The following is a 22,482-nucleotide window of genomic DNA, read 5'->3' as shown; positions in this document are numbered from 1 at the left end:
GGGGGTTCCTGGCTGGTGTCATAGCCTCAGCCCCCAGTGCAACCAGGGCCTCCACCGCCAGAAAGTATTCCATCAAGCCCACTGCCACCCTCAAGGTGGCAGGTCGATGTCGAAGAACCCAGGCCCTCCTTGGGGCGGAGGCATGTGGACAAACTGCTCAAGGGTGACTTGCTCAGCCATGTCTGTCGTGGTGTGCCGTTCAGGCTGGAGCCACCAGCAGCAGGTATCTTTAAGTTCTTGAGCCATGACCTGAGATCAGGCCCCCGACAGGTACGTCTTCCCCAGAAACCGGCTTTGAAAGGCCTCGGGGGTAATGTCCAAGGCGTCAAGTATGGACACCTTTACTTGCCCATAGTCTCAGGCCTCATCATTTGGTAACTCGCGATAGGCAGCCTGAGCTGTCCTCATCAGGTATGGGGCCAAGAAGGTGGCCCATTGGTCTGGGTGTTACCTGGCCATTGAGGCGACCCATTTGAAAGCCACCAAGAAAGCTTCCAGGTCATCCTCGGGCCCCATCTTCGTGAGCTGCCTGGTCATTGCTCCTCCAGGATTGGAGCCGGGGGGGGAATGGGGGGCAACCAGCTGCTGGAAGCACTGCCACTGCTGTTCTTGCCGTTGGGGCCCCTGCTCCCGGATCAGCTGCTGCTACTGGGCTTCTAATTGCTGCACCAGCTGCTGCTGCTGCTGGAGCTGGCTGGACAGCTGCTGCTGGCTTTCTGCCCACCACTTCATCAGCTTGTCCACCTCCGTTCTAGCAGATTGGGCCGGTGGCAAGTTGGTAGTACGACAAAGCCTCTCTTCTCAGGGGTGGGACACTGCCTGCATTCTCCACCATGTGCAGTGGTCTGTGGCCATCCCGCACTGTCAGTCTCAGAGGGAGGCCACACCCCCTCACTACATTGTACCTACAAGTGCAATGCTCAACAGGGGAATTGACAGACTAGACTAAGGTCTCTGGCCCTCTGGGCAGGGCAGAGCAATAAGCAGTCTATGGCCTAGCTCTCTGGCTGGGGCGGACAGTAGGCAAATGCAGACCTTCCAGCCTAAGGTGAGTAGGCTGCCACCCCACGGTTGGGGCTGACAGCAGGGGCTATGGGGACCCAGTCCCACCCTACTCCACTAGGTCCGAGCCCAGGGACCTGACAGTGGTGGAGGGTTCTACCACTGGGTCAGCAGGGATCCGTCACTGAAACCCGCTGACCTTGACTCTGGCAACACAACCTGACTAATGTCTGGTGTCTCTGGGATATTTCCTACTACCCCTTCTGAGTGTTCCTCCATCTCCTGAGGTTCCTCGGTCTCCCTGGGGCACACGGCCAGCGGCAGTCCCAATAGCTCCTCTGGGTATTGGTCAGTTGGCAGTCCCGGCACCTTCTCTAGGTCCTTGGCACTGTAGAGCTCGGTCTCCGGTGCAGAGCTTGGCAGCGGGCAAGGGATGTCTGCTCCCTTCCCTGGGTTTCACATCCATAGCTTGGATGGGTCATTCAGTCCTTTGTTCAGAACTTCGTTTGTAGAAAAGTTACTCCATAGGTAAGAAGCAGGAAAGAAGACAAAATGGAGTTGGAAACAATGCAGCTGCCCTTTATATTCCTCTTGCCATGTGTCTTATACTTCCTGTGTCCCAAACACAAGGTTCACAGCATGTGGCATGGAAAATTTAGAGTTCTGTCCATAGGCATGCCCCTACAAGTCTTGCTGACTCGTAAGGTGTAGTCCCTGGCTTTTTCAATGGGTTCATGGGTCATCAAGCAGGCTAGGCAGTGCTGATGCCAATCTGTCTGGGGGTGTCAAACATAGCACAAGTTTGGAAATACAGCTATACCATACATATCTATAACTTACGATACAAAGGTGATACAAACATATAAAAAGGATTATCATACTTGGCAAATTATAACATTTCCATAGACACCTTATATGGCATATCTGGTCAGACTCATTGCAATTTTATAATATTGGTATCAACAATATCAAAGTTTCTCCCATATTCCATACAGCATCACACATACACTCAGGTTTTACAAGACTTGATGTAAATATGCCTTTCATATAGGTCTTTGGGAGTTGCAGGCTACAGCCCCACAGAATGGAGAAGAGCTCCCACTACCATTAAAACAGGACCCCATGTTTGCTTTTGATAAACATTCTTTCTATTTTTAATGACTTTGTCAGCATAAAATGAACTGAAACATGACCACTTATTACACTGAAAATCCTGCGTTATTGGGCTGATTCCAAAGCCCATTCAAGCTAATGGGACTCAAGCCACTGATCTCAACAGGCTTTAGATTAGGATCTAGAGGGTTTGTATGAGGAGATGGTGTGGTCCACAGATGAGGGTATCAGAATGGGACTTAAAAGATGTGGGTTTCCCCCTGCCTTACATGAAGTCACTTCAAGTCTCTGTGCTTCTGTAAAGGTAACTTTGTCTTATCTATTTACATTGTAAATTCTTCTAGAAGGGGACAGTCTCTCACTGTGCATGTATACTGGTAATTAATAACTGTACTTGCTAGTGTAGGAGAAATGGAAAGATAACTAAAAATGAAGGAAAAGGTCCAGTGTACTGGATTTGTTACAGAGTGACAAGCAAAAGGCAAGTGGCATAAATCTTAAAGTCACTTACAAAACGGAATTCTAAAATTGATCTTCTGTTCTGCCATTTTTATCTTGACTTTGACCTTTCAATACACACACGAGTCTAAAAGAAAATGTTCTGATCTACTGAGTCTATGAAAGTCAAAAACTCCCCAGGAACACACATGAATTAGAATACTATATAACTCTATGATTCCTAGCTTGCAAAGACTGTAATTCTACTTCCCTTTATCTTAATTTTTTTTAGGTGGTACCAAGAAAAACAAACATACATCTTATAAGGAACAGTTAACAAAGGGATGGTCTAGATGATCTAATAGACCATTTGCATCCTTAATGTCTGATTCAGTGCATCCAGAGAATCATGACCTGTGACTCAACACAGGCCTCCACCCACTGAGCTGAGCAAGCAGCTTCATTAACGAAGGCAGTAAAGGTTCTAATCTAGATGTTTAAGAATTTCTAGTGTGCCCTGCCCCATATGGTAAACATATAAGACACAAGCACTTCTAATGTGTTAGAAAGAAGGGTAACACAAACCAAGGGAATATAAACTATAGACACCAGCTGGGTGTTTCTCTCCAACAGCTGACATGTATCAAAGGAGTTGGAGTCCTTTAGGTATAATTAGTGACAGCATCAGCTGTTGGGCTGAGGAATACATAGAATCCTAACCACAGCTCTTTGCAGGTAAGTGAAGGATTTGATTTAAGTTGTAATGATTTGTAACAGCCTGCAGCAATGTTGCCACATGCTTTGATTCAACTGGGTCAATATTGGGAATGGAAGACCACCAAGAAATACTAGCTGAAAGCAGTGGCGTTGATGATGCAGTCGATGACAATGACTCTTACCTCTGAGTCAGGACTGAGAGAATACTTGAGAATGAGGCTTGGAAAGGTCACTTTGATGAAGTTGCTATGCTTTACATGAGACAATAAACCAAAGGCCTAGTGATTTGTACTCATTAAAGATTCCAAAGCACTTTTCATATTAATAGAATTTCCCGGTACCCTGGCCAAACTCCACCTTGAATAATTACATTCTAAATTCTCCCAGCAGTTTGACCTAGATATAGTATTGATGCTTTCAGCTGCATTATTCCCCTAGTATCATCCCATGGACTTTCTTCATCTGAAGATGCCATGGTGCAAAAAGGATCACATAAATTTGCAAAATCTTCTAACGTAACACACTTAAACTAGGTCTGTGCAGATTGATTAATTGATTTCCAAGGGTCTTAAGCATGTGCTTAGGGAGTAGAAATTTCCTGAATTTGGGGCATCGATTAAAAATAAAATGCTAATAACTATTGCTAATTATGAAATTAAATAACCATGTCTACATACATATACTTCAACCAGTTCTGTCCATTTTATCTACTTAGGAAGGTGATAAAATTAGATGTAAACAAAATATAGCCATCTCCTTTGTGGCAAGGCACCTTCTTTGCCTCACCGAGTTCAGTGTTTCTTCCTCTGGCGGTAGGGGCTGGAGTAAATCAGTCCCATTCTGGAGAGCTTTTATTCTTCAATATTTACAAGGTGGGCCTCAGGGTAGGTCCCAGGAGCACTTTGCAGGCAAACAAAAAAAGTTAACACAAAAAGGGAATACTTTTCCCTGCCTGTGCCCTCTCTCGAATGTTGCCTCATGGTGCTAGCCTCTCGGTGCCAGTCCCTCCCCAAACAGTCTGTTACCGTGTTAGGGGGGAGAGCAGCCTTCCACCCAGGAAAAGCCTTTTCTCCCTGCTGCAGCTTACCTCCCATCTCTCCTCTCCCTTACCAGCAAAAGGGTATTTCAAGATCGCAGGCAGCCCTTAATTGGACTTACATGTCCCTAGTTAACCGGAGGTAAGCTCTTTTCTGCTCACGGGGAAAAGGGTTGTTACCATTCTCGGGCTGATGTACCGGCCTTCCACCACTTTCTTACAGTTGTCCAGTCTGACTTTGTCACACCTTGTTAGTGAAGCAAGTAGCAAGTCAAATAGTCATTGACATGCAAAATACTCCATTAGGACAAAGACTAAATACTGCAGCAACAGCAAAGATGTCATAATATAGAGGGGAAATCAAACAACATCTTAGACTACATCTACACTACCACTTATGTCAGTATAACTTATGTCGCTCAGAGGGGTGGTTTATTCACACCCCAGAGTGACATAAGTTACACTGACTTAAGTGCTGGTGTGGACAGTGCTATGTCAGCGGGAGAACTTCTCCCATAGATATCACCACTCGTTGGGGGTGGATTAATGAAATCGACATGCTCTCTCCTGTCGGCTTAGAGCAGCTACATTAGAGAGCTTGCTTACAGCTCTAGTGTAGCCATAACCTTAGATGTCTTCATACTAATGCAAGTAGTATATGGAATAAACAGGAAGGTCTAGAAATACTAATGAATAATCACAATGACGACATACTTGGCATCACACAGACTTGGTGGGATAATTCACACAACTGGAATATTGGTATAGAAATATACAGCTTAATGAGGAAGGACAGGCAGGGAAAAAAGGGAGGAGGTGTTATCTTGTAGATAAAAGATGCATACACTTACACACAGGTTGAGATAGAAGTGGGAGGCAGACCTGTTGAAAGTCTCTGAGTAAGGATAAAAGGGATAAAAAACAACGGTTATAGTGGATCACAAAGTAATGAGAGTCAATGATGGCACACAGTCAAGCTGGAAGGGTCTATCAAGTGGGGTCCCACAGGGATCTGTCCTGTGTCCAGTTCTATTCAACATCTTCAAAAATTATTTGGATAATGGCATAAAGAGTACACTTATAAAGTCTGTGGACGATACCAACCAGGGAGGGGTTGCAAGTGTTTTGAAGAACAGGATTAGAATTCAAAATGATCTTGACAAACTGAAGAAATGGTCTGAAATAAATAGGATGAAATTCAATAAGGACAAATGCAAAAGTACTCCACTTAGGAAGGAACAATCAATTGCACAAATACAAAATGGGAAATGATTGCCTAGGAAGGAGTACTGCAGAAAAAGATCTGGGGCTATAGTGGATCACAAACTAAATAAAAGTCAATGATGTGACCCTGTTTCAAAAAAGCAAACATCATTCCGGGATGCATTAGCAGGAGTGTTGTATGCAAAATACGAGAAGTAATTCTTCTGCTCTACTCAGCACTGATAAGGCCTCAAGTGGAGTATTGTGTCCAATTCTGGTGGACAACTATGGACAAACTGGAGAAAGTCCAGAGGAAAGCAACAAAAATGATTAAAGGTCTAGAAAGATTGAGAATGACTGAGGTAAGATTGAAAAAACTGGGTTTGTTTAGGCTGGAGAAGAGAAGACTGAGGGGGGCCATGATAGGTAAAAGGTTGCTATAAAGAGGAGAGTGATAAATTGTTTTCCCTAACCACTGTGGACAGGACAAGTAGTAATGGACTTAAATTGCAACAAGGGAGATAAAGGTTAGACATTAAGAAAAACTTCCTGTCAGGGCAGTTAAGCACCGGAACAAATTACCTAGGGAGGTTGTGGAATCTCCATCATTGGAGGTGTTTAAGAACAGGTTCGACATACACCTGTCAGGGATGGTCTATATAATACTTAGTCCTGTCTCAGTGCAGGGGACTGGACTAGATGACCTATCCAGTCCCTTTCTGGTCCGCTTGTCTATGATTTCTATAATAAATAATATCATTCACCATTACAAGTGCTTCACATAAACACAATTAATAGTGAAAATCAATAGGACTTTGTGTACTTGGTTGAAACAGTGCAATCTGTATCAGTGTACTATACATTTCAATCCTGTGCAGAAAGACACCACAATGAATAAAGAGAAACCACCACCTTGTTAGATAATTTAATTTAATCTTCTCCACAACAGATATAACCAAATATCTATACAAATATATCCTAGCTAATGAGGGAAATAATTATATGTGCCTTCTTAAGGATAAGGCAAATATTTTATTCCAGTAAGATTATTCAAGATAATTCTGGGCCAAATATTGTCCTTTGGAAGAAAATGGAAACAACCAAAAATTTGGAGCTTCTCTGTGTATTCTAAAAAGAGACCCCTTTGAAGAGTCCATTTAAGACGACCCACTGTGGTCAATGTGTAAATTTTAAGCTTATGCTAACTTCATCACATTAAAGTCTACTTTAAACTTATGCTTTAAATTAAGCATGCGCTTAATTGAATAAATCCCCAACCCCTCTAGACTAAACCGAAATCCCACCTTTAACTGCCTCAGCCTCCCACCAATGCTCACTTAAATAGATGGGCTTTGCATCATGCTCTCTTCAGCAGAGAAGCAGAGTTAGGGTCTTTCCTGTGTTTTTTATATAGAATGACAGTTGTCAAGATGAATTTTTCCAGGCAGTGTGGTGTGGAATTTCACTAAGGCACGAAGGCATTGCTATCTGCAGCACCGTGCAATGGTTTAGAGTGAGGATGTTGGTAACTATTAGCACACTGAAGTGTCTATAATGTAGGATTCTGACAAACTTTTTTTGTTAAGGACTATATTTTACATTTTTCAGTTAGGCTATCTATGGCTCAGATTATCCCTCCCTCTAAGGACACTTGGCACTAATGTACAGTGTAAAATGGCCTTAAACCAGCCAGAGAGCTGCAGGAAAGAATCCTCTCTGTGTAAGGAGAATCTTCACTACTGTGGAGCTGGTGGAGGCAGCTTAGCCAGCTCCTATGCCAGCCATCCTAGGATATGTCAGAGCAGGCCGGGGATGTGTGTGGCAAGGGTATGGCTGAGCTGAGCTCCACCAGACTCAATCCCGCACTGGGGTAAGGACCTTATCCCTGCAAGGTAATTGGAGGAGACACCCTCTTGCTCTAACTTGCACCAGGGCTGATTCAAGGAGATGCAGCTGTCTGTCAGTAGCCCCCTTTCCACAGTGTCGGAATGCAGCTCTGACAGTGAAGAATCAAGGCCTGCCATAGTTCATTTTACAGGTTTATTTTCTAATGTACCATTGTTAGGAATCTAGGATGCTGTCAACATTAAAACCATGAATAAATAAGCAAACAATTCAGTTGAAGTGTAAGTGAGTAAACTTCTGTTTCAGCTGTTTTTCAGCAAGACTAACAGGTGTAAAACAATGACAAAAACTAATTTTAAACCACAAAATCAAAAGAGCCAAATTCCAGTCAAATACATATGTGCAAATTTATTGAAGACCTGGCCTGCAAAAATTGTAACTAATGGTGATACTCGCTGAACGTAGGACAAGGAATAATCAGCTTAAGCTGAAGCAAAGGAGATTTAGGTTAGCTATTAGTAAAACTTTCTAATTACAAGGATAGTTAAAAGCAAAGAGTTATGACTGAATACACACATTGAGAGCAGATCTGCTGATTGAGGACCTGATCCAAAGCCCATTGAAAACAATTGGAGAAGAAGGTGCCATTTTCACACTAGAACCTCACTTTAAAGCAGAGGAGATTTGCAGTTGAATTCAGGATTTGTAAATACAAATCCAAGAGCAGAGTATGGTTCAAAGAGTTTTTACATTTACAGAAATATTGTTCACCTTTTCCTCCTCCTTTTCTCCTCATGCAAACACACAATATGGTGCCAGAAAAAATGAAAAGAAAATGGATCAGTTAAAGCCTCCAGGAAAGATACCCTTCAAAGGAAATTTAGCGGAAAATTGAAGAAAATAGAAGCTGAGAGTTCTCTTGTACCTCTCGGCTACAGAAGCAGATAAGTAGAAGGAAAGGCTGCAAGCAGCATTGCTCCTTTCTGTGATGAGAGAGCACGCCACATGTATATAATCAATTCAAGAGAGAGAAAGATAATGAGAAATTAAAAATACTCATGAATAGGTTTGAAGTCTATTGTGCTTAAGGATAAATATCACTGAAGAGGACAGGAATTTTCAACTGAGCCAGGAGTGACAGTAAATCAAATAATCCATATGTGACACACACAAAGAATCACAGCCACACTCCCACGAACTTTTACTTAAGGAAGAGTTTATCAAACCACCATTAAACTTTCAGCAGCATTTCCCCACTGTTGCTGTTTATCAGTGTATTTGGGGGTAAATAAGAGATTTCCCCTTTATATAGCCAGACTCTTCTCCTCCTGCCTGTGTCATGCAGAGATGCCACCATCACGTTTGTGACCTATCAACTGCCTCCAGGGAGAAGATTTGATGTATAACTTCTGAAGCAACTCCCCTCTCTTCTCTCAACCTGTTGTCCATTGGGATAATTGGAGATATAAATACAGTACTATTAAACTGAACATGACAACTATGTTGAGATGTGAATAAATGAGTTCCAGTTGCCCTATTTTAGAGATGACGAAACTGATGCCAGGAGAGCTGAAGAGCTGGGAATGGATCTCAGGAATTCCTGGCTCCCAATCCTGTACTCAGCTCCCTAGAACATCCTCCTCTAATACAAAGAGACGCATTTCCTTTTCAGTATCTGGGCTAAATTCACTTCCCTGTCATGACAGAGGACCCCAGAAATGGAAAATCTCCGGGGTGCGGGGGGGAGGGAAGAGAGAGAGCTTGCAGTGTTGCAGGCTTCCTTACAATGGGAGAAGTTAAGGAATTGCCATAGTCCCAAAAATGGGTGGCACCAGTTTGTGAAGGCGGTGTGGGCAACACAGCTGGGGAATGTATGCATTTAGCACCCTACCACTGCAGATCCAGTGCAGATTGTAAACAGGGAATTGTCATCAAACAGGTCTGTTTCCAGCGGTGTCCTGCAGGGTTTGGTTTTTGGTCCTACACTGTTTAACATCTTTATCAATGACCTGGAAGAAAACATAAAATCATTACTAAAGTTCGCAGACGACACAAACATCTGGAGAGTGGCAAATAATGAAAAGGACAGGTCACTGATTCAGAGCGATCATTTGGTAAACTTGATGCAAGCAAACAATATGTGTTTTAATACAGATTAAATGTAAATGTATACACCTAGGATCAAAGAATGTGGGCCATATTTACAGGATAGAGGACCATATCCTGGGAAGCAGTGACTCAAAGATTTGGGGATCATGATGGATAATCAGCTGAGCATGAGCTTCCATTGTGAAGTGGTGGCCAAAAAAGCTAATGGGATCCTGGGATGCATAAATAGGGGAATCTCAAGTAGGAGCAGAGAGGTTATTTTACCTCTGGATTTGGCAGTAATATGACCACTGCTGGAATCCTGTGTCCAGTTCTGGTGCCCACAATTCAAGAAGGATGTTGATAAACTGGAGAGGGTTCAGAGAAGAGCCACAAGAATGATTAAAGGATTAGAAAACATGTCTTAGAGTGGTAGACCCAAGGAGCTCAATCTAGTTAGCTTAACAAAGAGAAGGTTAAGGGGTGACTTGATCAGTCTGTAAGTTCCTACACGGTGAACAATTATTTAATAATGCGCTCTTCAATCTAGCAGAGAAAGGTATAACATGGTCCAATGGCTGGAAGTTGAAACTCGACAAATTCAAACAGGAAAGGAAGCATAAATTATTAACTATAATAGTAATTAGTCATTGGAACAGTTAACCAACAATCGTGGTGAATTCTCCATCACTGCCAATCTTTACATTAAGATTGGATAATTTTTCTAAAAGATACATTCTAGGAATTATTTGGGGGAAGTTCTATGGTCTGTGCTACACAGGAGGTCAGGCTAGATCACAATACTCCCTTCTGGCTTCAGAATCTATGAATCTAAGTCCTGAATTAAAGGCCTCATATACTCCCCTGTGACCCCTGTCGAAATAAGAGTGTTATAGAAGGGGATAGAGCCTGGTGGTTCAGAAGGTTAATTCACTGGAGACATGAGTTCAAATTTGACACATAGGCAGAAGTGAAGTGGGTTTATGGCTCTTAGACCCTTATGGGATTTGTCATTATCACAGCACTACTGCAGAGTGGATGTTCCCTAATGAATAGAGGCGCACGACTTGAAAAATGGATGTGCTATAGAGCAGGAATAATTGAAATGCAATGGTAGTGCTGTGTGAAAAACTATGCTCAGTATTTGCCCTGTCTCCCCTCTCAAAGGTATTTATAAAGTTCCTGTCATCTTCAAATCTAGGCACCAACTGCAGCACTGAGCCTTGCATAAAGTTAGTTCAAAGTAGACCATACATTTGCCACCTCTAGTTCTGACCACTAAGACTTAGAGTTTTGTCTTTTTTCTTATCATCTCTCTCTGTACTGTGCAGTGCACCTGGTTTTAAGGTGCACTGCACAGTAAGCTATTAGCCCTCTCTTTCGGGAATACCATGTTTTCCCAGTATTCTTCAGACACACAAACAGCATGAGGATATATACTATAATGGAGCATGGGAGGGGGTGCAAAAAGAAAGATATACCCTCCCTTACCCTGGAAAGTTTGACACAGAAAATGGGGACAGCTTTCTTTATACTGTAACTGATGTTAGGTAGGGTGTAGCTTCCAAGGGAGCACAATTAGACAAGAAGCTGCTATCCATCAAAGAGCCAGAGGACTCAATTGCCTGCATTACTGAGCTGCTGCTTTCAGTGAGAAGCTTTTACTGTGAGAGAAGGAGTACAAGTTAATTTTGCCAGTGGCCAGTCCTAAACCGTGTTCCTCACCGGCCCAAGCAAAATGCAGCATAGGGGGGAATCCAAATAGGGTTACAGGAGCTAACAGACACAAGGGCAGCGATCGGCATTGCTCCCCCCACGCGCACAGACAGCGTGAGAACAGGATATTAGAGAGAGAGCTTCTCAGACTTGAAGAAGAGCTTTATAGCTCAAAAGCTTGTCTCTCTCACCAACAGAAATTGGTCCAATAAAAGATATTACCTCACCCACCTTATCTCAAAAATAAACTCAACACTATGGGTGCATAAATGCACCCCCCTCCCCCCGATGACTGAAAATGAATCCAAATTAAATTAAGTTGTTTAAACAGTTTGCTACTTCTGGTTCCTCCATAATTACCATATTCTGAAATAAGTGAGAACAGCTAGTGTATAGTAACGGGAAGGAATTAAATTTAGTGACCCTATAACGATCCAGGATGAAGAAAATGCAATAAAGGAACCCACAGTATTCATTAATGAACAAGATCAGTAGGAAGGGAGGAAGCCAGAATTAACTTAATGAGCACACATCTGATTTAGATCCAGAAGCTGCAGGCAGAAGTAACCTGTGGTTTTATTCTGATAAAGGTCTGAATCATAAATTACTACATTGCACACACTCAATCAGCCTCTGAAAAATCTCCAAATTCCTCATGTACAGAATTTTGGACAAAATGTATTTTTTAAACCCTTCTGCCCTCCAAATAAGATACCAATATGTTTTTAGCCTTTAGTCCGAAACATCATTTCGGTAAAAAACCTCATGTTACCCTCACCTAGTTTTACATTACCTACCTTTCTCTCTTTTTCCATTGCATTGTTAAACAAGCCAGCCTACTGATTAAAATAAGGAAATCTCTTAGTCTGTCATTGACCTGGACTCTTTTTTTCCCATGCATTATTCTCCTGGGTCAACTGAGTGTACATGAAAAAGCACAGGCCAACCACTAAGTGGACAGGATTTATGATTTAGCTTTGGGGTTTCAACAAATATAAGCCTAAGAGAAAAGGAAAGACAAAACTCACTCTCTATTATTATTTGATGTTTATATCATGGTATCACCTGGATATCTCAGTTATAACTGGGTCCTTATTATGTTAGACATTGTGCCGAAGACATGTATGAAGATGCAGTCCCTGCCTTCATAAAGCTTACCTGTGACCTCAACAAGCTTTAAAACAAAGCATCTTGCAGTGAAAAGTTCCCATTAACATATTGTTCAAGTCAGAGAAATTTTGAAAAAGGCAAATTCCTTCTTTGCAGGTACAATTTGTACTAATTGAGTTGTGCCTGCAATTCTGGGTACTTGCACCTGCACCTGATTTGCACCCCCAAAGAATCCAGATTGATCTCGACAGTTCAATCTGCAGTGTGAAAATGTGTGCATAAAGACAAGAGAACAGGCCTCAGTCTGGCTGAAAATATACCCCTCCCTGATCATTATATAATGTAACATTGCATATGTGCTGGCTCTGTTATACTCACCTAGCATTCCTACCTTTGAGGATTAAATGTACACTTGCTTCTGGTGAACAACAATATCTGGTATCCAAAATCTGATTGCGTATTCCAGCTGCTCGATCCATCTACAGTTACCATTTTCTTCAGAGCCAGCAGAGTACAGTATTATGTCCTTGTTTTGAGAACAGTGGATAGGGATCTCTTTTCTAAGTCAAAGGTTTAAGGGGTTAAATCCAAAATTAGGAATTATGATGCACGGTTAGTTTTGCCATTTCAGGTGTGATGACTATCATATATGGCACTATGAATTTACACAGAGGGTTACAACAGGTACAGAAGGATTCTAGGTGGACTCCTCCTGAAGGTCGAGACAGCAGACTGGACTTCTATATAGAGTGCTTCCGCCAACGTGCACGGGCTGAACTTGTGGAAAAGCAGCACCACTTGCCCCACAACCTCAGCCGTGCAGAACACAATGCCATCCACAGCCTCAGAAACAACTCTGACATCATAATCAAAAAGGCTGACAAAGGAGGTGCTGTTGTCATCATGAATAGGTCGGAATATGAACAAGAGGCTGCTCAGCAGCTCTCCAACACCACTTTCTACAAGCCATTACACTCTGATCCCACTGAGAGTTACCAAAAGAAACTACAGCATTTGCTCAAGAAACTCCCTGAAAAAGCACAAGATCAAATCCGCACAGACACACCCCTGGAACCCCGACCTGGGATATTCTATCTACTACCCAAGATCCATAAACCATCATCTCAGGCATTGGCACCCTGACAGCAGGATTGTCTTGCTATGTAGACTCCCTCCTCAGGCCCTATGCTACCAGCACTCCCAGCTATCTTCGAGACACCACTGACTTCCTGAGGAAACTACAATCCATCGGTGATCTTCCTGATAACACCATCCTGGCCACTATGGATGTAGAAGCCCTCTACACCAACATTCCACACAAAGATGGACTACAAGCCATCAAGAACACTATCCCCGATAATGTCACGGCTAACCTGGTGGCTGAACTTTGTCCTTACCCATAACTATTTTACATTTGGGGACAATGTATACCTTCAAATCAGCGGCACTGCTATGGGTACCCGCATAGCCCCACAGTATGCCAACATTTTTATGGCTGACTTAGAACAACGCTTCCTCAGCTCTCGTGCCCTAACGCCCCTACTCTACTTGCGCTATATTGATGACATCTTCAACATCTGGACCCATGGAAAAGAAGCACTTGAGGAATTCCACCATGATTTCAACAATTTCCATCCCACCATCAACCTCAGCCTGGTCCAGTCCACACAAGAGATCCACTTCCTGGACACTACAGTGCTAATAAACGATGGTCACATAAACACCACCCTATACCGGAAACCTACTAACCGCTATTCTAGGTCTGGAACAACAGATAACGACCCTGCGTTGTATACGAGAAACTGAGGATTTTCTGGACAAAACACAGGATAGGCTTCTAGGGGCACAAAGCTCTAAAGATATAGAGCAGGTTGCACAAAGGAGCCAAGAGGCCAGTGAAGAAGCTTGGCAACATGTGACCTCCAGAAGAGGTAAGCGGAATGTCCGGGTTCCAGTAACACAGACACAGGTAACCAACTGCTTTCATGTTCTCTCCACAGGTACCATTGCGGAGAGTGGACCAGATGATATGTCTGGGGGGAGAAAGCAGAAGGAGACTCCGCTGGTTGGAAGGCATGAGATGCGATGTCCTGAGGTTGGGGGTTCCACGACCACCACTCCCAAGAGGAGAAGGCGGGTGGTGGTGGTCGGGGACTCTCTCCTCCGGGGGACTGAGTCATCTATCTGCCGCCCTGACCGGGAAAACCGAGAAGTCTGCTGCTTGCCAGGGGCTAAGATTCGCAATGTGACGGAGAGACTGCCGAGACTCATCAAGCCCTCGGATCGCTACCCCTTCCTGCTTCTCCACGTGGGCACCAATGATACTGCCAAGAATGACCTTGAGCGGATCACTGCGGACTACGTGGCTCTGGGAAGAAGGATAAAGGAGTTGGAGGCGCAAGTGGTCTTCTCATCCATCCTCCCCGTGGAAGGAAAAGGCCTGGGTAGGGACCGTCGAATCGTGGAAGTCAACGAATGGCTACGCAGGTGGTGTCGGAGAGAAGGCTTTGGATTCTTTGACCATAGGATGGTGTTCCATGAAGGAGGAGTGCTGGGCAGAGACGGGCTCCATCTTACGAAGAGAGGGAAGAGCATCTTTGCCAGCAGGCTGGCTAACCTAGTGAGGAGGGCTTTAAACTAGGTTCACCGGGGGAAGGAGACCAAAGCCCTGAGGTAAGTGGGAAAGCGGGATACCGGGAGGAAGCACAGGCAGGAATGTCTGTGAGGGGAGGGCTCCTGCCTCATACTGGGAATGAGGGGCGATCAACAGGTTATCTCAAGTGCTTATATACAAATGCACAAAGCCTTGGAAACAAGCAGGGAGAACTGGAGGTCCTGGTGATGTCAAGGAACTATGACGTGATTGGAATAACAGAGACTTGGTGGGATAACTCACATGACTGGAGTACAGTCATGGATGGTTATAAACTGTTCAGGAAGGACAGGCAGGGCAGAAAAGGTGGGGGAGTAGCACTGTATGTAAGGGAGCAGTATGACTGCTCAGAGCTCCGGTACGAAACTGTGGAAAAACCTGAGTGTCTCTGGATTAAGTTTAGAAGTGTGAGCAACAAGAGTGATGTTGTGGTGGGAGTCTGCTATAGACCACCGGACCAGGGGGATGAGGTGGATGAGGCTTTCTTCCGACAACTCACGGAAGCTACTAGATCGCATGCCCTGATTCTCATGGGTGACTTTAATTTTCCTGATATCTGCTGGGAGAGCAATACAGCGGTGCATAGACAATCCAGGAAGTTTTTGGAAAGCGTAGGGGACAATTTCCTGGCACAAGTGCTAGGGGAGCCAACTAGGGGGGGCGCTTTTCTTGACCTGCTGCTCACAAACCGGTTAGAATTAGTGGGGGAAGCAAAAGTGGATGGGAATCTGGGAGGCAGTGACCATGAGTTGGTTGAGTTCAGGATCCTGACGCAGGGAAGAAAGGTAAGCAGCAGGATACGGACCCTGGACTTCAGGAAAGCAGACTTCGACTCCCTCAGGGAACAGATGGCCAGGATCCCCTGGGGGACTAACATGAAGGGGAAGGGAGTCCAGGAGAGCTGGCTGTATTTCAAGGAATCCCTGTTGAGGTTACAGGGACAAACCATCCCGATGAGTCGAAAGAATAGTAAATATGGCAGGCGACCAGCTTGGCTTAATGGTGAAATCCTAGCGGATCTTAAACATAAAAAAGAAGCTTACAAGAAGTGGAAGGTTGGACATATGACCAGGGAAGAGTATAAAAATATTGCTCGGGCATGTAGGAAAGATATCAGGAGGGCCAAATCGCACCTGGAGCTGCAGCTAGCAAGAGATGTCAAGAGTAACAAGAAGGGTTTCTTCAGGTATGTTGGCAACAAGAAGAAAGCCAAGGAAAGTGTGGGCCCCTTACTGAATGAGGGAGGCAACCTAGTGACAGAGGATGTGGAAAAAGCTAATGTACTCAATGCTTTTTTTGCCTCTGTTTTCACTAACAAGGTCAGCTCCCAGACTGCTGCGCTGGGCATCACAGAATGGGGAAGAGATGGCCAGCCCTCTGTGGAGAAAGAGGTGGTTAGGGACTATTTAGAAAAGCTGGACGTGCACAAGTCCATGGGGCCGGACGAGTTGCATCCTAGAGTGCTGAAGGAATTGGCGGCTGTGATTGCAGAGCCCTTGGCCACTATCTTTGAAAACTCGTGGCGAATGGGGGAAGTCCCGGATGACTGGAAAAAGGCTAATGTAGTGCCAATCTTTAAAAAAGGGAAGAAGGAGGATCCTGGGAACTACAGGCCAGTCAGCCTCACCTCAGTCCCTGGAAAAATCATGGAGCAGGTCCTCAAAGAATCAATCCTGAAGCACTTACATGAGAGGAAAGTGATCAGGAACAGTCAGCATGGGTTCACCAAGGGAAGGTCATGCCTGACTAATCTAATCGCCTTTTATGATGAGATTACTGGTTCTGTGGATGAAGGGAAAGCAGTGGATGTATTGTTTCTTGACTTTAGCAAAGCTTTTGACACGGTCTCCCACAGTATTCTTGTCAGCAAGTTAAGGAAGTATGGGCTAGATGAATGCACTATAAGGTGGGTAGAAAGCTGGCTAGATTGTCGGGCTCAACGGGTAGTGATCAATGGCTCCATGTCTAGTTGGCAGGCGGTGTCAAGTGGTGTGCCCCAGGGGTCGGTCCTGGGGCCGGTTTTGTTCAGTATCTTCATAAATGATCTGGAGGATGGTGTGGATTGCACTCTCAGCAAATTTGCGGATGATACTAAACTGGGAGGAGTGGTAGATACGCTGGAGGGGAGGGATAGGATACAGAAGGACCTAGACAAATTGGAGGATTGGGCCAAAAGAAATCTGATGAGGTTCAATAAGGATAAGTGCAGGGTCCTGCACTTAGGATGGAAGAATCCAATGCACCGCTACAGACTAGGGACCGAATGGCTAGGCAGCAGTTCTGCGGAAAAGGACCTAGGGGTGACAGTGGACGAGAAGCTGGATATGAGTCAACAGTGTGCCCTTGTTGCCAAGAAGGCCAATGGCATTTTGGGATGTATAAGTAGGGGCATAGCGAGCAGATCGAGGGACGTGATCGTTCCCCTCTATTCGACACTGGTGAGGCCTCATCTGGAGTACTGTGTCCAGTTTTGGGCCCCACACTACAAGAAGGATGTGGATAAATTGGAGAGAGTCCAGCGAAGGGCAACAAAAATGATTAGGGGTCTAGAGCACATGACTTATGAGGAGAGGCTGAGGGAGCTGGGATTGTTTAGTCTGCAGAAGAGAAGAATGAGGGGGGATTTGATAGCTGCTTTCAACTACCTGAAAGGGGGTTCCAAAGAGGATGGCTCTAGACTGTTCTCAATGGTAGCAGATGACAGAACGAGGAGTAATGGTCTCAAGTTGCAATGGGGGAGGTTTAGATTGGATATTAGGAAAAACTTTTTCACTAAGAGGGTGGTGAAACACTGGAATGCGTTACCTAGGGAGGTGGTAGAATCTCCTTCCTTAGAAGTTTTTAAGGTCAGGCTTGACAAAGCCCTGGCTGGGATGATTTAACTGGGAATTGGTCCTGCTTCGAGCAGGGGGTTGGACTAGATGACCTTCTGGGGTCCCTTCCAACCCTGATATTCTATGATTCTATGATTCTATTCCTACCTACCTGCCTCCAGCTTTCACCCTGACCACACCACACGATCCATTGTCTACAGCCAAGCTCTGCAATACAACCGCATTTGCTCCAACCCCTCAGACAGAGACAAACACCTACAAGATCTCTATCAAGCATTCTTACAACTACAATACCCACCTGCGGAAGTGAAGAAACAGATTGATAGAGCCAGAAGAGTTCCCAGAAGCCACCTACTACAGGACAGGCCTAACAAAGAAAATAACAGAACGCCACTAGCCGTCACCTTCAGCACCCAACTAAAACCCCTCCAACGCATTATTAAGGATCTACAACCTATCCTGAAGGATGACCCAACACTCTCACAAATCTTGGGAGACAGGCCAGTCCTTGCTTACAGTCAGCCCCCCAACCTGAAGCGAATACTCACCAGCAACCACACACCACACAACAGAACCACTAACCCAGGAACCTATCCTTGCAACAAAGCCCGTTGCCAACTGTGCCCACATATCTATTCAGGGGACACCATCACAGGGCCTAATAACATCAGCCACACTATCAGAGGCTCGTTCACCTGCACATCCACCAATGTGATATATGCCATCATGTGCCAGCAATGCCCCTCTGCCATGTACATTGGTCAAACTGGACAGTCTCTACGTAAAAGAATAAATGGACACAAATCAGATGTCAAGAATTATAACATTCATAAACCAGTCGGAGAACACTTCAATCTCTCTGGTCACGCGATTGCAGACATGAAAGTTGCGATATTACAACAGAAAAACTTCAAATCCAGACTCCAGGGAGAGACTTGAATTGGAATTCATTTGCAAATTGGATACAATTAACTTAGGCTTGAATAGAGACTGGGAGTGGCTAAATCATTATGCAAGGTAACCTATTTCCCCTTGTTTTTTCCTACTCCCCCCCCCCCCCCCAGACGTTCTTGTTAAACCCTGGATTTGTGCTGGAAATGGCCCACCTTGATTATCATACACATTGTAAGGACAGTGATCACTTTGGATAAGCTATTACCAGCAGGAGAGTGGGGTGGGAGGAAGTATTTTTTTCATGCTGTGTGTGTATATAATAAGATCTTCTGTACTTTCCACAGTATGCATCCGATGAAGTGAGCTGTAGCTCACGAAAGCTTATGCTCAGATAAATTGGTTAGTCTCTAAGGTGCCACAAGTACTCCTTTTCTTTTAACAGGTACAGAATGCAGCATAGACAGCAGCATGAAAGCAAGAGGAAAATCAGGAGTAGGCATCTGTGCAGTTTGGGGGATCACTCAGACCAGTAAGGGGTCCTAGTCACCATCTGCTCTGTAATCTCAAGGTTCCTTAAGGCTCAGACCCCTGATGCCAGGAGCCAGCCCCAAAGCGTAAGGTCTTATCCAAGATTCCATCAGCCTAGTTACTCCTTGTTGGATGACACCAACAGGCCTTCCAGTCCTGAGTCTCCCCAAATCTCTTCTTCCCAAGTTCTTAACTACCAGACACTCATCTTTTCCCCTCATCACCCCCAAAGGTGTGAATCCATGCCCCCAGACACCAGCTTACTTTGGCACACGCACCCTGTACAGTTTTCACAACAGAGATCTGCTTGGGGTAAAAACAAACAAAACGTTTATTTAACAGAAAAACCACAGATTCAAAAATGAAATAGTGAGGAGGCGCATACACATACAAGTTACAGAGTAAATATACATAAACACACAATGGCACAGGCTTTGCATTTCCATATTAGATAAACCCCTTTTCTAATGCGTTACCTAGTGCCTTTGAACATTTGCCCAGCATACCCCAAGCTATAGAGGGATCCTGCATTTCACAGACAGCTTCCTGCCTATAGACTGTCCCTCAGTTTCTGGATGAAAAACCTCAGACACAAGCCTGCTTTTAAATGGCATTTTCCCCCCTCTCTTTTTTTCTTTTCTTTCTCTCAGTCAATGGTGACTCATGTTTATTAAGAGTGTGGAAACCCCCTCTTAACTGAGAGCCCAGATGTCTCAATATCTTTCCATTAACTCTAATGCCCCATCCTGGTCTTTTCCTGGGCTGGACAATGGGTTGTTATTTGAAGCTAGTTACATGTAAACACCTGGCTTGGAAGGTGTCCCTCCCTGTCTGATTGCTCACCGTTCTGCTGTGAGTTGGATCCTAAGTTTATAAGCCCAGTTCTTTATACACACAAATACATATAACCATAGCCTGCATACATCTCATAATGATTACGTTTAGAACATTACATGCTTTTATAAAAGACCGTACTCAACTTATTTTATAGCACAACAACATTGCATGCAGTCAGTTGATTCACCTGCTTATTCTTCAGGGTTCAACCCTCCTGTTCTCCTTTTGGGGTGTCTGGAACCTGATTGTCACTGAGATAAAGGGAGCAGGAAAAAGAGAGAGAAAGAGAGAGCTAAGTGTCCCCCAGAGATGTCCAAAAAGGACTGCAACCACATCACATCAAAACTATCCATGTCAAAGCAAAATTTCCAGTGGTCCTTAAACACACACTTCCAATCATCTTGAGGAGGATGTGGTCTTTGGCTATAGTGAGACTGTACCTTCACCAGAAATCTGATGACACTGAATCAGTCTGTGTTATTTTAATCTAGACATTTAATTATGCCTCCATTTCCGTTGCTGTCAAACTCAGCCCCAGTTCTCCACGAAATTCACCATGTGCAAAGGAGAAACACAAGGCCTAGGCACCACTGAAGTCTCCATCTAACTTCCCAACAGTTTTACAGAATGTTTTTAAGTTAACATGACCTGCCAGCTTTCACCCATTTGGGGCAATCTGAAAATCTATCCAAGGGTAGGTTTCAACACAACACACCTATGTAGGGGCATAAGGACTAGGAGCAGGTCCTTTTCCACCTCACTCTTTTGTGAAGCTGCAAGACTGTGCACAGTCAAGCCATTCTCTCTCCTGCTCAGTTTTCCCATCTGAAAAATGGATATGTACAATAGCCGAGCTTCCATTGTGAAATTGTATTGCTCAATGTCTGTAAAGCACGTTGGAGAGCAAACTGTTGGTGGCGTGGGGGGTGGGGGTGAAATGAGTGATCACTGGAAGTTAAAAGATAATTCCTATAAACATTCAAATATATGACATGTAATAAACAGAGCTAGTACATGAGAAACATGGAAAAATTCACATTATCCAGAGTGCTTGGTTGTCTACTGTGGTTCTTCGCTATCAGAAACATCCAATTTCCCTGGGGTGGGGGTGGGGGGGAAGAAAAGGGGGACTCCCTATATTTGAATGAAAAACTGAATTCTTATTACAGATAAGGATTTTGGCGGTTATCACAGACAGAAGACTTTGATTTGTATAGTGCTCAGGATTGCTTTGATAGTCAAAGGGGTATAAGGAGCATGGATCCTTTAGACGATTTTGAAAACGCACTTTTGTCCTACAGCTAATGCTAGTGGCAGAAGTTAATGAATAGCTCAGTCACTCATCTCCTCTCTCAGCAAAGGGCTAGATGGCAAATGGCAAAGCCATTTATTTTGCAAAACACCGTTAGTATTTGATAAAAACTCTTTGAGAAGAATGGTAATTTCAAATGATCCACCTGAACAAAACAATGAACCTGCATTTTTAAAATGCCATTGGTGTGAGGTCAGGCATGGAATGAGTCTGGCAGTGTAAATTACAACATTTGTCTTCTGTCAGAATCCTCCACTTCGAGCACATAAATTGCTTCCATTAAGTTAATGAGCTTGATTGAGACTGAGAGAGCAGAGTGTTTTTCAATGTTAACAAGTTTTCAAAGGATCTGGAGAAATGGGCTCCTTTAAACTGCTTTCAGACACCACACAGGATTGCGGTGTGTGTGTGTGTATATATAGATATAAGGGTCTGATCGGGGCAGGAGAACCAAGCACCACCTCCTTTAATGGATGATGCTACTTGATTAATTCAGGTCTCTCCCCATTCAAATAAAGCTATATGCATGGTGTGACAATCAGGGTCCAGACACTCCAAAAGAGGAATAGTGGGTCTGAACCCCAAGAATAAGCAACTGATTGTATACAGTATTATTGTACTATAAAAATGTACGGAGTAAGGTCTTTTATGAAAACTGGTGACATGCTGGTCATGAATATCATTGTGTGATGTATGCATGGGTGGTGTATAAAGAGTTATGTAAGTGTGCGAGAAATAGGCACCTCAAATAAGTTGTGGAGAGAGTTGACAAACAAGCCTGCCTTAAACAAAGGTGTGACAGACTGTACCCTTATAATCACCACTTTGACAAGACTATGATACATTTTGTACAAAGTATGCTTTGTGAGATATAATTTGAAAACTGATAATCTACTGAACATTACTGTCCTGGTAAAATGTGTGTCCGCAACACTGTATGTAAAGGTATAAGATTTTACTGTATTACATTGCTGTGACACATTTCAAGGTTAGAAAAGAAGCCCAAACCAGCTCCTTGGAGACAAAAGGCTGGTTAGCACCCTAGCCACATGTCAGCATAATCAAGTATACACATTGTGAAGAGAGTGCTCACTTTGGATGGGCTATTACCAGCAAGAGAGTGAGTTTGTCTGTGGGGGGGCGGAGGGTGAGAAAA

The 22,482-nt window shown here is 44.1% G+C and overlaps 1 protein-coding gene across 1 annotated transcript in view; it reads right to left on the bottom strand.

Annotated features, from left to right (window-relative positions):
• The window catches only part of RRAS2 (RAS related 2), a 145,512-nt gene that overhangs the window by 117,872 nt on the left and 5,158 nt on the right, over positions 1–22,482 (bottom strand). Inside the window, exon 2 of the mRNA XM_074954961.1 lies at positions 20,202–20,265. The gene's annotated coding sequence lies outside the window, so the exon portion shown is untranslated. The remainder of the gene's footprint in view (positions 1–20,201; positions 20,266–22,482) is intronic.

This window comes from Natator depressus, chromosome 6, assembly GCF_965152275.1.
Source record: "Natator depressus isolate rNatDep1 chromosome 6, rNatDep2.hap1, whole genome shotgun sequence".
Classification (NCBI taxonomy): domain Eukaryota; kingdom Metazoa; phylum Chordata; order Testudines; family Cheloniidae; genus Natator; species Natator depressus.
This window is presented reverse-complemented; position numbering and strand designations above follow the sequence as displayed.